This window comes from Corythoichthys intestinalis, chromosome 1 (assembly GCF_030265065.1).
Source record: "Corythoichthys intestinalis isolate RoL2023-P3 chromosome 1, ASM3026506v1, whole genome shotgun sequence".
Lineage (NCBI taxonomy): Eukaryota > Metazoa > Chordata > Actinopteri > Syngnathiformes > Syngnathidae > Corythoichthys > Corythoichthys intestinalis.
The window spans coordinates 71,540,085-71,553,211 of record NC_080395.1 but is presented as its reverse complement, the minus strand read 5'-3'; the positions used below and the strand labels follow the sequence as shown (position 1 = coordinate 71,553,211).

Below are 13,127 nucleotides of genomic sequence, written 5' to 3'. Positions count from 1 at the left end.
TTTGTGTTAAATGATATATTTTTCTCACTATTTTGAACTGTATATAACCTGTTTTGACCATAGTATGTGTAAAGGCCAAAAACGCCTATGACCATACTTGCTGTTTGTGTTGAATTGTCAAACATAAAACTATTCTATCTTATTTTTTTCTATTGAATGTTTATCCTAACAAGTTGAATAAATATTATCAAGCTTCAAAACGGTTGGTCGAGCATGTTTGGTTGTCAATGGGACATCAACATTACACATTTTGAAAAAATATTTTGGGATTTTTTTGTCTTTTTGGGTCCAAAATGTGGAATATAATTGGTCACTGAAGAAAACAACAGTTTGGACATAAAGTTCAAGGTGTCCTTAAAAAAGGGACCCAACTTGGCCATTGTGAACAATTTTTTCTTTGAAATATAAAGGCAACATCAAATGCATGCAAATTCGGCCAAAATAGGCTTAGGTGTTAAAGGGTTAAAAAGAATTCAGAGACCTATTGTACTTTAAAAGTGTTGAAATTACATACAGGCATGAAAATGGGTCAGGGGTTAAAAAGGTGAAAAGTAGGGCTGTCCCAAACAACTAATTTTCTCCCGATTAGTCAGCCGACTATTTTTACGATTAGTCAACTAATAATAATAATAATAAAAAAAAAAAGAAATAATTCCAAAAAAAAAAAAAAATTCCCCTAATTTAGCAATGAAATTTTTGTTTACGCTTATTAAGTCACAAAAACATTTTGGAAAACTTAAACTCTTTATTAAAGTACATACAAACATGAAAATAATGATCACATTAACAATGAGGTCAAATGTTGATAGCATTTACTGGTGCAAAAGAATGGAATGTAAACAGATTCAGAACACTGACTTCACCTTTCCAACATTATTCAAAACAATTAAAAAAACATCTAGTGTTATTATTATATTACTGTATATAATAGTATTATAATAATTATAATATTCATTGCCAATCATATTTTTCAAAAAGGGTGTCATTTTAAAGCAATTCTTAGTGTAGAATCTGAATTTTGTAGTATTATAGTATTTACATATTAAAGTATTCATTCCAAAGTATGGGGGATTAACTCCAGAAAAAGTTACTTATATGAACGTGATGTGCTTTTATTTTGAAATGTTCACCGGACGTACGTTCGCTAAACCGCTAACAGCTTCACACTCCGCAAAAAAGCACTTTTCGTCATTGCTTGTGGCGTCACTCATTGATTTTGTTCTCTCTTCATTTTTACGTTTGCAAATGCTGTTTTTAATGTTTAAAGTGTCACCTTTTAACCGCAAGTTTGCGTTTTGGAAAAGACTGCCAATGCTTTATAGCAGGCTAAAGTAGGTTGTCTTTTTTTTCCCCATTAGTCTCAATGTAGCAATAGAGGAAGTCGGCGTGATGTCACGATGACGTCACCTCGCTTTGCAACGTGTCGCTATTTTGAAAAGGGGGCACGCACAGCTAAACATTCCGTAGACCAGTGCTTCTCAATTATTTTCTGTTACGCCTCCCCAAGGCAGATGTAAACGTTTCGCGCCCATCCCCAAACTCTGCCGCCACTGTAAATAGTATCATTTGTCTATAATATTACTATTATAAGTACGCCTCTGCCTCACATTGTGTCCTTTTTTTCTATTAGAGAAAATAAGAGATTAACTTATAAAGTACAACTTTATTAACATTGTTTTGTTTGTAACAGAAAAGACTTAACGCGCATCAATTTGCCTGAACTAAAAAAAAAAAAGAAAGTCACAGCCAAACTGTAAAAATACACTCAAGGTACATTTTTGACCATTTGATACTGAAAAATAAAATCAGTAAATAATAACAAATTCTAATTGATTAGAAACGTTAACTCATGAGGACAATATGCCAAAAAATTTTACCGAAAAAACAAAAATGAAGAAAAAAAAAAAAGTGTCTTTGGACAGAAGGACAGTTTTTATTTTTGCTGCTCGCTGCTCACAGTACCACCTCCAGTTTGCAATGTTATGTTAGTTTTTTTTTTTTTTTTTGCACTGAGCATGCCAACAGTGCTCACTGGTTTACTGATATAACACTGACAAAGCGGGACGATTGTTGGCAATATTCGGCACGTTTTCGCTAAAAAAACAACTAAGCGGCTTATCAATGAGATTGGGGTCTAATGTCTTTAAGTGGCGTCTTAATTGATTTGGCTTCCGGCTCTCCGGCATAATCATTTTTAGACACAGTAAACAGTGGTCTTTCCTCATCTACCACTGTATTAAATGTCAAAGCCAAAAGGCAAACAGCCCGAAAAAACCTCGGCGGGCGAGGGAGAACCGTTGATGAGGGCGGTCGTTGTGACGATCCCAAGCCGAAAATGGCACTCCTCGGGCGGACACGTGAGAACCGGAGAAGACAGTGGGCCTCTGCGTGAGTCCGGCCGGAAAACTGCTTTCGAAAACGGCGCACACTGCCGCACAGCTCTTCATATCTCTCTTCTGTGTGCTCTTGCTTACTTCAAAAATACTGCGCGCACTTTGAAAATGAGAGCGCCACTGCCACCAGCTGAGTGGATGTGCAAGTACACTTTATTCTAGTACGGCGGAAAAAAAAAAATAAAAATAAAAAATGTGTTCCCCAAGGTTACATGCGCCACCCCTGGCATCGCTCTGCGCCCACTATTTGAGAAGTACTGCCGTAGACAAACGTCTGAAATTAATATATTTCAGTTGTGTTTTGCGTCTTTTTCATAAAAACGTCTTAAACATGGCTTACTATTATCAAGAGTCACTGCCGACAGACGCGAGGAGGCGATACCATTAATATTACCGTATATTGGCTTGCAAATCTGCCCATACAAAGTTGCAGCTGTTAGCTGGATGAACAATCCAAAGGAATGGCCTGCAGTGGAGTTCGGAAACATCTACAACTACCTCATAAAGTCACCCTGTAAGTTGACCTTCATCAATTACGTGGAATATGTACTGTGTGGAACTATGAAAACTGGTAGTATATATGGAGTGATTATTTCTGCCGTAACCGGTTATTCGCCTCCAAGCGTTATTTAGCCATGAACACGTCACGGCAAAATAACCAATTCCCACCAGGCCAATAATATACCGATTGACTAATCAGAGCAGTTCACGGCAAAAGAAAATAACGCTTTGCGAGTTGCCGGTTACGGTAATAATAACCACTGCCTAGTCTATTGAATCCTAGCAGCTAATTGGGGAAAAAAAAAAAAACTAACAAAAAAAAAAAAAAATTAAAGCTTACTCCCCAGTAATAAAATGTCGGCTGCAAACGTAAATGTGCTTGGATTTAGGTTACCACAGGCGAAAATAGGCCACGGAACAGTCTTCATTTACTGTTCCTCGATTAATTGCTTTCAGCCATTTGTTTCTCCTTTTCTTCTCACGAGGAAGAATGAAGAACTTCAAATGCGGCTCCGAACTCTTCCTTGTGTGACAACCCGCAACACAGCAACTTTTAGTCATTCCGACGGAAAAAAAGACCGCAAATAAGACGAAAGTTCAACGCGTTTGTATTACAATGCACGACAGAGCAACTGCTTGTGAATCGTCTTTTGCCCCTTTTTCAATATGGCGACGCTTTGTTGTGGCTGGTGACGTCATTAGGGTTAGTTTACAAAACATTACAAAAGGTTTTTTGTAGTTTATGTAATTTGTATGTCCGAACTGTAATTCTACAGCGTGTTGATTATCAATAAAACATCTGTGAAATAAACTGGAGTCTCATATGTCATCTATACGCACGCACAAATGTATGCATGAACGCACGCGGTGATAAAACGAAGCCGTGAAAATTAAAATACTCGCCCTCATTTTTATTTACCGTGTGACAAATGGACTCATTGCATATTCAGGGTCCCCCCAGGATTGATAAATTCTGAATTGAAAATCTAAATTCAAGACTTTTAAGACCTCTTTTAATGCCATTTCAACTGAAAATTAATACTTTTCTTGCACCCATTATTTAGATCATATTGAATCATATTAAATAAAGCACTGAACATCAAATTTAACCTCTATTACTAAGTGTGTTTGACAAAAGAATGCACATATATTGAAGATACAATTAAAACACATTTAAAGTCACATTATAAAGTCTGTCAGAATTTTTTTTAAACACACACACGCACACAATAATTATGGACAAAAAGAGGAGGAAGACAGGACTCAGACCAGCCATCTTCTGTAACAGTCTAGCCGCTAGTGCACCTGCCAAGACCCCAGTGAACATGGCTAACTCTCGAGTTAAAACGTCGAAATTCACATTCATTCGAAAGGCAAACCGAAATGTTTAAGCAGGTCCACTGCCTTCGCATGACCCATAAACTGCAACCTAAAGTATCTGGATGTAACTTGAGCCCCTATCACATACTCCAAAACAACGGGAATATTGCGGGATTTAACTGTGCAGCAGTTGTGTGTGAAAACAATTTCCCGTGTCGACTGACATGGGAAGCAGTGTGTGTGAAAGCAGGCGTTAAATTCCCGGCTCACAGCAGATGGCTGATGACTTAAATATCATAGCGGCGGCCGATGTAACTTCCTCCCTCTTCGCAGTAAGAGGAAAAGCGGTAAACAAACAGCGCAATTATAAACATAGCAAGCTGGAAACAGCTAAATTAAACTGAAAACATGACCAAAATTAAAATGTCAATTATTACGTCCGGCCGGGCCAGGGTGCTTTCTCGCTAACTTTTTGAAAGAACTATATATTAACGATGTATGAATGATAAACTATGGAATACTTGTTATAAAATAAATAATTTGGATAAAAAAAAGGCACTGTATGGTCATTGCAGAGCCAGAGCCCTTTTTAATCTTCCCCTCTGCGAGTCCGCAAAACCGCATCTGTTTATTTATATTTAACAAACTTTTCCAGCGTTATTTCGTTGTGTAAATAAATTTATAATGATCATAAAAATACGTGGTCTATTTAAAAATTAAGAAAATGAGCGTTTTTTTCTGCCAACTGAGAATTCGTTATAAAAGAGGCTTTTATGCAGACATAGTCACAAATGTTATCACACAAAACGCATGTCGGGCTTTAATTCGCGCGGACCAGTTCGGGTCGGGCTGGACTTTTTAGGCCCGATTTTACCTCTATCTTAAAGTCTTGATGAGCTTAAATTGGCTGCAGTTACGAAGTTATTTCATTGTGTAAATGTATTTATAACGGTGATAAAAATATGTAGACTATTTAAACATTAAGAAAATGAGCGTTTTTTTCTGCCAACTGAAAATTCGTTACAAAAGACAGTTAAGACATTGGGAACGCTCCCTCTGGAACAAAACGCAATATGACGAACATTGTGACAGCCGTTGCTGACCAAAAATGACGCAATATCCGAAACAGATCACCAATGGACTCATTTGAAGTAGATGAATGGTGGTCTGTTTTGGTGTGCAGAATCCACAATACTTCTGCCTGCAGGGTTTTCGTTCCACCGACAAACGGACGCATTCCCGATGCAGAGGTGGGTGGATTCTCAGTTTTGCCGGTTGTGGTGGTTTGGCACGCACGAGTTACATTTCGATTTGTAGTGCAGTGCAACGTAAAAATTATATGCGTCATCTCCGTTATGGATTTAAAAAAAAAAAAAAAAAAAAAAACTTTGTCACGGATATAATTTAGGTTGCACTGAGATGTTCTTGAAAATTAAGACCACGGTGAAAAAATTCCAGACTTACAACAGCTAATACTTTTAATACCTTTAATAATGGAAAACTACATTCAATGCTTTTTTAATACTTGTAATAACCCGCGGGTACCCTGATATTGCAACAGGCTTAGCAACTTCAATAAAACATTTCGTTAGTTAGTTGGAATGGAATTAAGCCCTCCCCCCTTAAAAATGTTCTCCTCAGAGCTACACAATTCACCTATGTCACCCTTTTTGACTTCAAAACGGCGAATTTCGCCAAAAAGTGAGTGATTTTCATGCCTGTACATAAAATGCACACATTACTTATATTTTTTGTTTTAAACACATTGTATGGCTCTCACGGAATTACATTTAAACATGGCTCTCTCAGCCAAAAAGGTTCCCGACCCCTCTTCCAGGGGGAAATGGAGAATGGTATAACCAGACTCCACAATCCAGCAATTACAGTAACTGACTCCACCTTATGTTTTTAATTGACAGAAGACAATTCATTGTTCTGAAAAACAACATCATGAACAAATAAAAAGTCCATTGCGAATAAAGACATCATTAAAAAAAAAAATTCTTTGTGAAAAAAGCTTTTTATCTTGTAAAATTTGAGTGCTGAAAACGACATTATGAAATAAAAAGGCTAATATGGAAAAAGGAATGATGAAATTAAAAATTAATACTTTGTGAAAAAACACTTTTTAGCTTGTAAAATCTTTTTTCATAACAATATTACCCTATTTTAATAATTTAAGGGCCATATTACACAATGTGTCTGTAATTTATCTAAATGGTATTTATTTCAAAATGTTGTTCGTATTTATGTAATTCTGACCCTTTTGGAGTTCCTTACTCACCATGCATATATCTTTGTTACGGCATTAAAGATTGGTAAAAGCAGTATCTAGTTTTGGTAACAAAGTCAGTGGCAAAAATCAGTTTGAAAGAAAAAGATAATCGTGATAATTATCGATATCGACTAATTTTATCGTGATAACAATTTTTGTCATTTCGTCCAGGCTTAGTAGTAGTAATAGTAGTAGTGGTGGTGGTTTTTTGTGTTGAATTATGCATCCAGTCATTGATATAAGGCGCATTATGTTATGAGGCGCATTGCCGGCTTTTGAGAAATTTGCTTTATAGGGCGGAAAATACGGTACATTTTGTACAAAAGTGGGGCTTTCAGATACATTGGTAGATATGACATTATCCTTCCACTAACATGTTAGACTGCAACTGCACATGACGTGACGTCAATGCCAAGAGTTGTTTACACGGCTAAATTATTATGACAATTCATCCTTTATATTTAAGGTGGGACTAAATTCAAGTCAACTATGATCAACACAGTCACTTTTATATCTTTCGACGATCATGAATATTTAAAGTCACCATCGAAGAGCAACAGGACATTACGGAGTTCCTAAATATTGCGGCGGGACAACAACTTCCAGGTCGCAAGAAGCTAGAAACAATTAATCAACTTGAGATTAGTTCATAGTGTTAAGCCTTGACACTATAGAAAATGCGGCTAGTAGCTGGTGATGACTACATGTGCAGGTTAACTCCGTGCATAGCAGAGCATCCCCCTTCAGTCCCTAACCAATCAAGATTACTTTTAACAACCTTGGAATTGACACAGAGCTGGAGGAGCTTTGCTTAAGAAACATATGTACTCACACGTTTTTTAGTACTGTATTTTTTAGACTATAAGTCGCAGTTTTTTTTCATAGTTTGGCTGGGGGTGCGACTTATACTCAGGAGCGACTTATGCGTAAATTATTAACACATTATGATATCATTTCACATGTTATTTTGGTGTTTTGGAGTGACACTAATGTTTTGGTAAACTCGTTAGCATGTTCTTTATGCTATAGTTATCTGAATAACTCTTAGTAGCTATGGCCACGTTCGCGTTCTGCCTTTGGCAATGTGTGTTCAATTGTATTATTGACTTTTTTATATTGAAATGCATGCTTTTAGTTTGTGGCGCTTTCCTGCCCACGTGGGGGCGCACTCGCACTTGTTTACGTGAAGAAGAGCGCTCACACGCCAGAAGAAGACCGACAGCTACGTAGCTCTGAGTGAGTGGGCAAGTTAGCGAGAGAGAAACACGGCTGCGGACCTACTTTCATTGTTTATGCTTGTAAAATATCTCTACAGAGGCAACGCCTGTGTGTGTCATCTTTTCGGTTGTTGTCGTGTGTTTTCCACCCGCGATCGAACACTTAGGCTAGGTTCATACTACAGGTCTTAATGCACGAATCCGATTTTTTCGTGTTTTTCCGACTCGAGTCAAGCATTAACTTGACAGTCTGAACGGGACAAGTCGCATAGAAGTGGACCATTTCAAATCCGATCCGAGTCACTTTCGTATGTGGTTCAAATCAGATCTGGGCCACATTTTTTCAGAACGTGACTGGCGGTCTGAACTGTCAACCAAGGGCGTAGGTTTGGTCACAATTTTGGCAGGGACGATATAACAGCATAACCTCCATGTACACTTTTTGCTTGAGACGGGACATCAATAAGATCAAGCAGATTGGGTGAACGGTGGTCAGGGCTACACTTCTCACCAATGTGAACCAAATTAATTGATAGGCTAAATTATCAATACAAAATAAAGCAATACAAATTTATTTAACTTCGACACTTCAATTTTATAACGTCTTAATCTGATCATTTTTCTTAAATCTAGTTGAATAATTTTCTCCATCTTGTTCTGAGTGTTAAAGGCTGGTTAATAGATTAATGCATCAGATTCTTCCACGTAATTTAAGTAAATATTACTATTACTACAGTATTTGTTCTTATTAAGGCCATACAACTACAAGTTGGTCATTTTTCACTTAAATCAATAAAAAAATGCTTTCAAATAATGTTTTGAACAATATTTATTCTTGAATTTAGAACAAGTTTTTAGAGCTTTTTTTCAGGTAGGTATTTTTCCCATTTCAAGAAATCTAAGTGAGTAAAATTTACTTGAAGCACGAGCAGATAATTTCACTTATTTCTAGTAGCTTTACACTGAATACAAGGGAAGTTTTTTTGTGGGGGGGCAGGGGGGGTTGCAGTGCATATGTATTGGTTTCGATGGTACAGCGTTTGATTGAACCTTTGTTTTTAAAAACTACTAAAGAAACATTTTGAAAACTTCCAGAATAAGTGTCTGGATTTTATAAGCAAATTTAAATTGCAATATTGAAACGCAGAGGTGGGTAGAGTAGCCAAAACCTTTACTCAAGTAAGAGTACCGTTACTTCCAAATAACATTATTCAAGTAAGAGTAAAAGTAATCATCCAAAAAATGTACTGAAGTACAAGTAAAAAAGTATAGAGTGAAAAGAGTACTCAAGTAAGAGTAACATTTTGAGTAACTGCTTATTTTTGTTTGATTTTTTTTTTTTTTTTAAACAATGGTATTGGATAACTTTGAGGGTCAAACTGAATGTAAAAGAGTGCTTATTCACCACCACAAAAGCTTCAGGAGCAAAATGGTATCTGGGTGAAAAATTTGACAGAACACCGGCTGTGAATGTGTGTGAATGTGAAGGGGGGGGGGGGGGGGGGTCAAGTCATCAGCCAATCAAATTTGTGTTTGAGGGGGGAAAAATGGACTAGCACATTCAGCAAGTGAAGAGGGGTCAATGTAAGTCTGAACTGATTGAAAGTATAGTAATTCACTTAATAATGGTAGGGTTAATTCTGTCCTTACAACATGGGAAGACAATTTAAATTACCTATATAATTGAAGTCATAATATAATGCAAATAAGGTTGCGTAAAAGTTGGTGGGGACAATTTAAGAGTCCTGAAAAGTTGGTAGTGATATGTCCCTACTGTGCCTATGCAAACCTACGCCCTTGCTGTCAACACTCCCAAATCGGAATTCATGCAGCAATTACGTCCTCAAAGAGCAAGAGGCACGGAGGACGGCAGCCATGTAGGCATTAGCGCCTAGCTTGAACTCTGCTCTTAAAGACGAAGTGGGCTTGACCACAGTCATAAAAAAGTAAAATGAAGAAAAGAATAAGCCTTACAATTTTCGATTTTCATTCTGTGCGGCGAATGAGCAATATTTCATGATTGCACACATGGCCGAGTCAGGGCAAACTGATGCACCCACGTCATTTCACGCAGCCACGTCAAAACTCATGTGTGTGCGTGTATGCGTTCTATCGGTCCATATAAACTTTGAATATAAGACTAAATGGGGATTACTAATGTCTGTTATTTGTGTCCTCTTTTTGGATATCAAAATATGATCAGCCTGGAATGACATACAGGTTTGCCTGGCACAGCCAGACTATTCTCCCTTATTTTTCAAACACTGTAAGAAATAGTCTGGGACCCTTGCCTGGCACAGCCAGAATATTCTCCCTGTATTTTTCAAACACTGTGAGAAAGTCTGGGACCCAGCCCATTAACGGCCTCTCGAGCAAGATACAAAATCAACTGTCCAATCAGATTTGTTTATTTGCGTGACGTGTTCTTAACGAGTAACGTCACTCTTGCGCCGAAAGTCGTCGCTACAACAACACAGATGGCGAACGGGAGAGCCGAGAATATGTTCCAATCCGCGGTAAAACCAGTTTTAAATTACCAAAAACACATCGAAACAAGTCATTGACAACAGTCAACATGGCTCACGCTAGCCATGTTGAATAAACTTGTCCATTCTCCGCTCACACTAATTACTTGTTGCTTTAATAACGTCACGTCTGCTCGTCGCTGATAAGCGGTCATTTTAGTAGTTGCTGTGTGCCAATTGTTGAAAGGGCAAATCTCGAAAGCAGCACAGTTTGTTTATCTCGGTCCATGATGCGTTTGTGTCGACAGCCAATCAATATGTCAATATGATGCCAACACGATCGCAGACATCATCAGACAGAGACTACGAAGCTCGTCACCACGGTCGCGCAGCAAGAAGGTGAGCGCAACAACAGGTGTTGTGCCGAAAAATAGCCGCCCTGCGTGAAATGTCCCCCCTGACGGGAGCGCCCACACGGAAACGACTTTCTTATACCGTGAATATGTACTTTTTTACTCTGCTTGAACTAGTAAATGTCATACCTGTGTGATTGTTATTGGGATATGGTCGTGAAAACCTGTAGACTAATACATTTTTGTTTTACGATGGTTATGTGGCCCAGTCCACTATTTGTTACTAAAATACAGTACTAATATTTTGTGTAATTTAATTATTTAAAACTGATCTTACAGTCGTAAAGCCATTACTGTAATGTGTCCATGAAAACATTTGATGTTTTCACGTCAATAAAGCGTTATAAATAAGCGCTCCCGTCAGGGGGGACATTTCACACGGGGCAGCTATTTTTCGGCACACACCGGCCCGTTGTCTATTAAGTTTCATTTTACTGTACAACCGTGACAACGGTGACGCTCAGCTGACCAAATGTCGGTTTATATTCGGGCTGGTGCCGATTTTGGGTACCCGACTCCTCATCGTGACATAAACTGGAGTATGATTGGAAATTTTGTGGTCTCTGGATGAGCTCTGACGCACGGGACGGGACCGGACGGGAGGACACAACGGTCTGGGCATCAAATATGGATCTGGCGACTGGATCGACCGAAGCTTTTCCAAATAACGGCTTTTATGCAACTCATCCAATGAGTTTACAGCGTCTGAAAGCACCGGGGCTTCCATAATTTGCAAGTGAATCCACCTTTAGAAACTACGATCAATGACAATACGGACACACAATGACGGACAATATGGCGGCACAATACAGCGATCACGTGATTGTGTGACGTTGGTGATTGGGGTCTATACCAGGCAACATGCAGGTAGCATGTGTAATTTGTGTGATGCTTCTGCGCATGCGGGTCTCTTTGCTGAGCGCATCTCGGACTGCTAATTAGTGCGCATGCGTGATACCTGAACGGTCTCAATGGACAAAGGCAGTCTGAACGGGCACGCAAAAAAACAGATATGGCAAAAATTCAGATTTGTGCAATAACACCCGTAGTATGAACCTAGCCTTAGAGCCAGTTGTGTGCTTGTTTGAACGATGTGCTAATGCTAGCGAACGCATGCTAACCGTTTTTGTCATTGCTGTAAAAGCACCTAATTATAATTTATTTACGTTGATGCGACCCTTTTTGGTATCGAGGACGAAATTGATTCAGCAAATTATACAGACGTTCAGCATCGTCAATTGGGAGTTTAGCCCGCTGAATAGCCAGGACCGAGCCGTAGCGTCCTGGTGAGGACAGTATATTCGCATTTCGTTGTTCGTGCACTGTACACTTACTTATTCAGCATGTTGTTCTCTATTGTATTTTTATATTAAATTTAGGGATGTAACGGAACGTACCTCGGTTTTGAGGGCACGGTGCGGTTCATTTTCGGTACAGTAAGAAAACAAAATGCAAAATATAAATGTGCTAGTTGTTTATTACACACCTTTGTGCTTTCAACAATAGGAACATTAGCATATACAAAGCTAGAATTCTGCTCAAAAAGTAGCGGGTATTTAAAGATAATCCAACAACAATTTGCCTTTCAGACCCCGCGTATTGGTCAGCTTTCTTTCTAAAAGAAAGAAGAAAAAAAGTCCTGTGCTAAAGAGAAAAGCAATTCCGATGAGAAAGATTTTAACATGTATTTTACAAATGAAATTTTTTTTTTGTTTTCCTTATGAATGGTTTTCAAAAGCTTTATTGGTGGATTTTCTCAAGTTAAAGCGCCACACAGAAATCAATTAAGTTAATTGTGTAAGCAGAATATGTGCATAATTCTTATTATTTAATTACAGGTGTTTTAGCTCATTTCATTTTTTATTTAAATGGGCTATTAATTATTTTATTATGTGTTTATATTTTACAAATGTAATGTAGTATTCATTTATATTGTATATTTTATGTTGTATAACTTTAGTTCCTATGTAAATATTAGTTCCTACTTGTTTTGTTGTGGTAGGAGGGTTTTGTATTGAACAATAGCAGAGAAGACAGCAGTAAATCAACAAAGAAAAGTCAACTGTGCCCTGATCTACTACTCAAGAGATCTGATGGACTCAAAAAGTGGGTTACGATTGCACATTAGTTTGAAAATCGACCGGATCCACCGTATTTTTACACGAGTGACTTCCGGTCTGCTAGCTAGTAGTATTGACGCAGGAGGGCTGCGTCTCGCGTCAGATAATAAACTCTGCCGTTCTTTTCCCGTGCATCACATTGAGTCGCTTCTGGGACGCGTCTAACACGTGGCCGCACTGCGACTGGTGTGCATTGGTGTGCACTTTAACGGCCACGTTTCACTGCGTTCTCGCGGCGGCCACGTTGTCGCACCGTTGATGTTTCTTACTGTCCTACCGTGTTGGTCCTCTTTATAGTAGAGAAGACAGAGTAAATATAATGTACACCAAGAAACCGTAACCCGATCGACTCACAGCATCGAAAAGTAAGGGTTACTTTACGTCAGAAACTCGTTCGGTACGTCTCCATTCCGAACTGAGCAC

The 13,127-nt window shown here is 38.4% G+C and overlaps 1 protein-coding gene across 9 annotated transcripts in view; it reads right to left on the bottom strand.

Annotated features, from left to right (window-relative positions):
- ppfia1 (PTPRF interacting protein alpha 1) overlaps positions 1–13,127 on the bottom strand; it is a 129,796-nt gene that overhangs the window by 16,400 nt on the left and 100,269 nt on the right. The window lies entirely within an intron of this gene.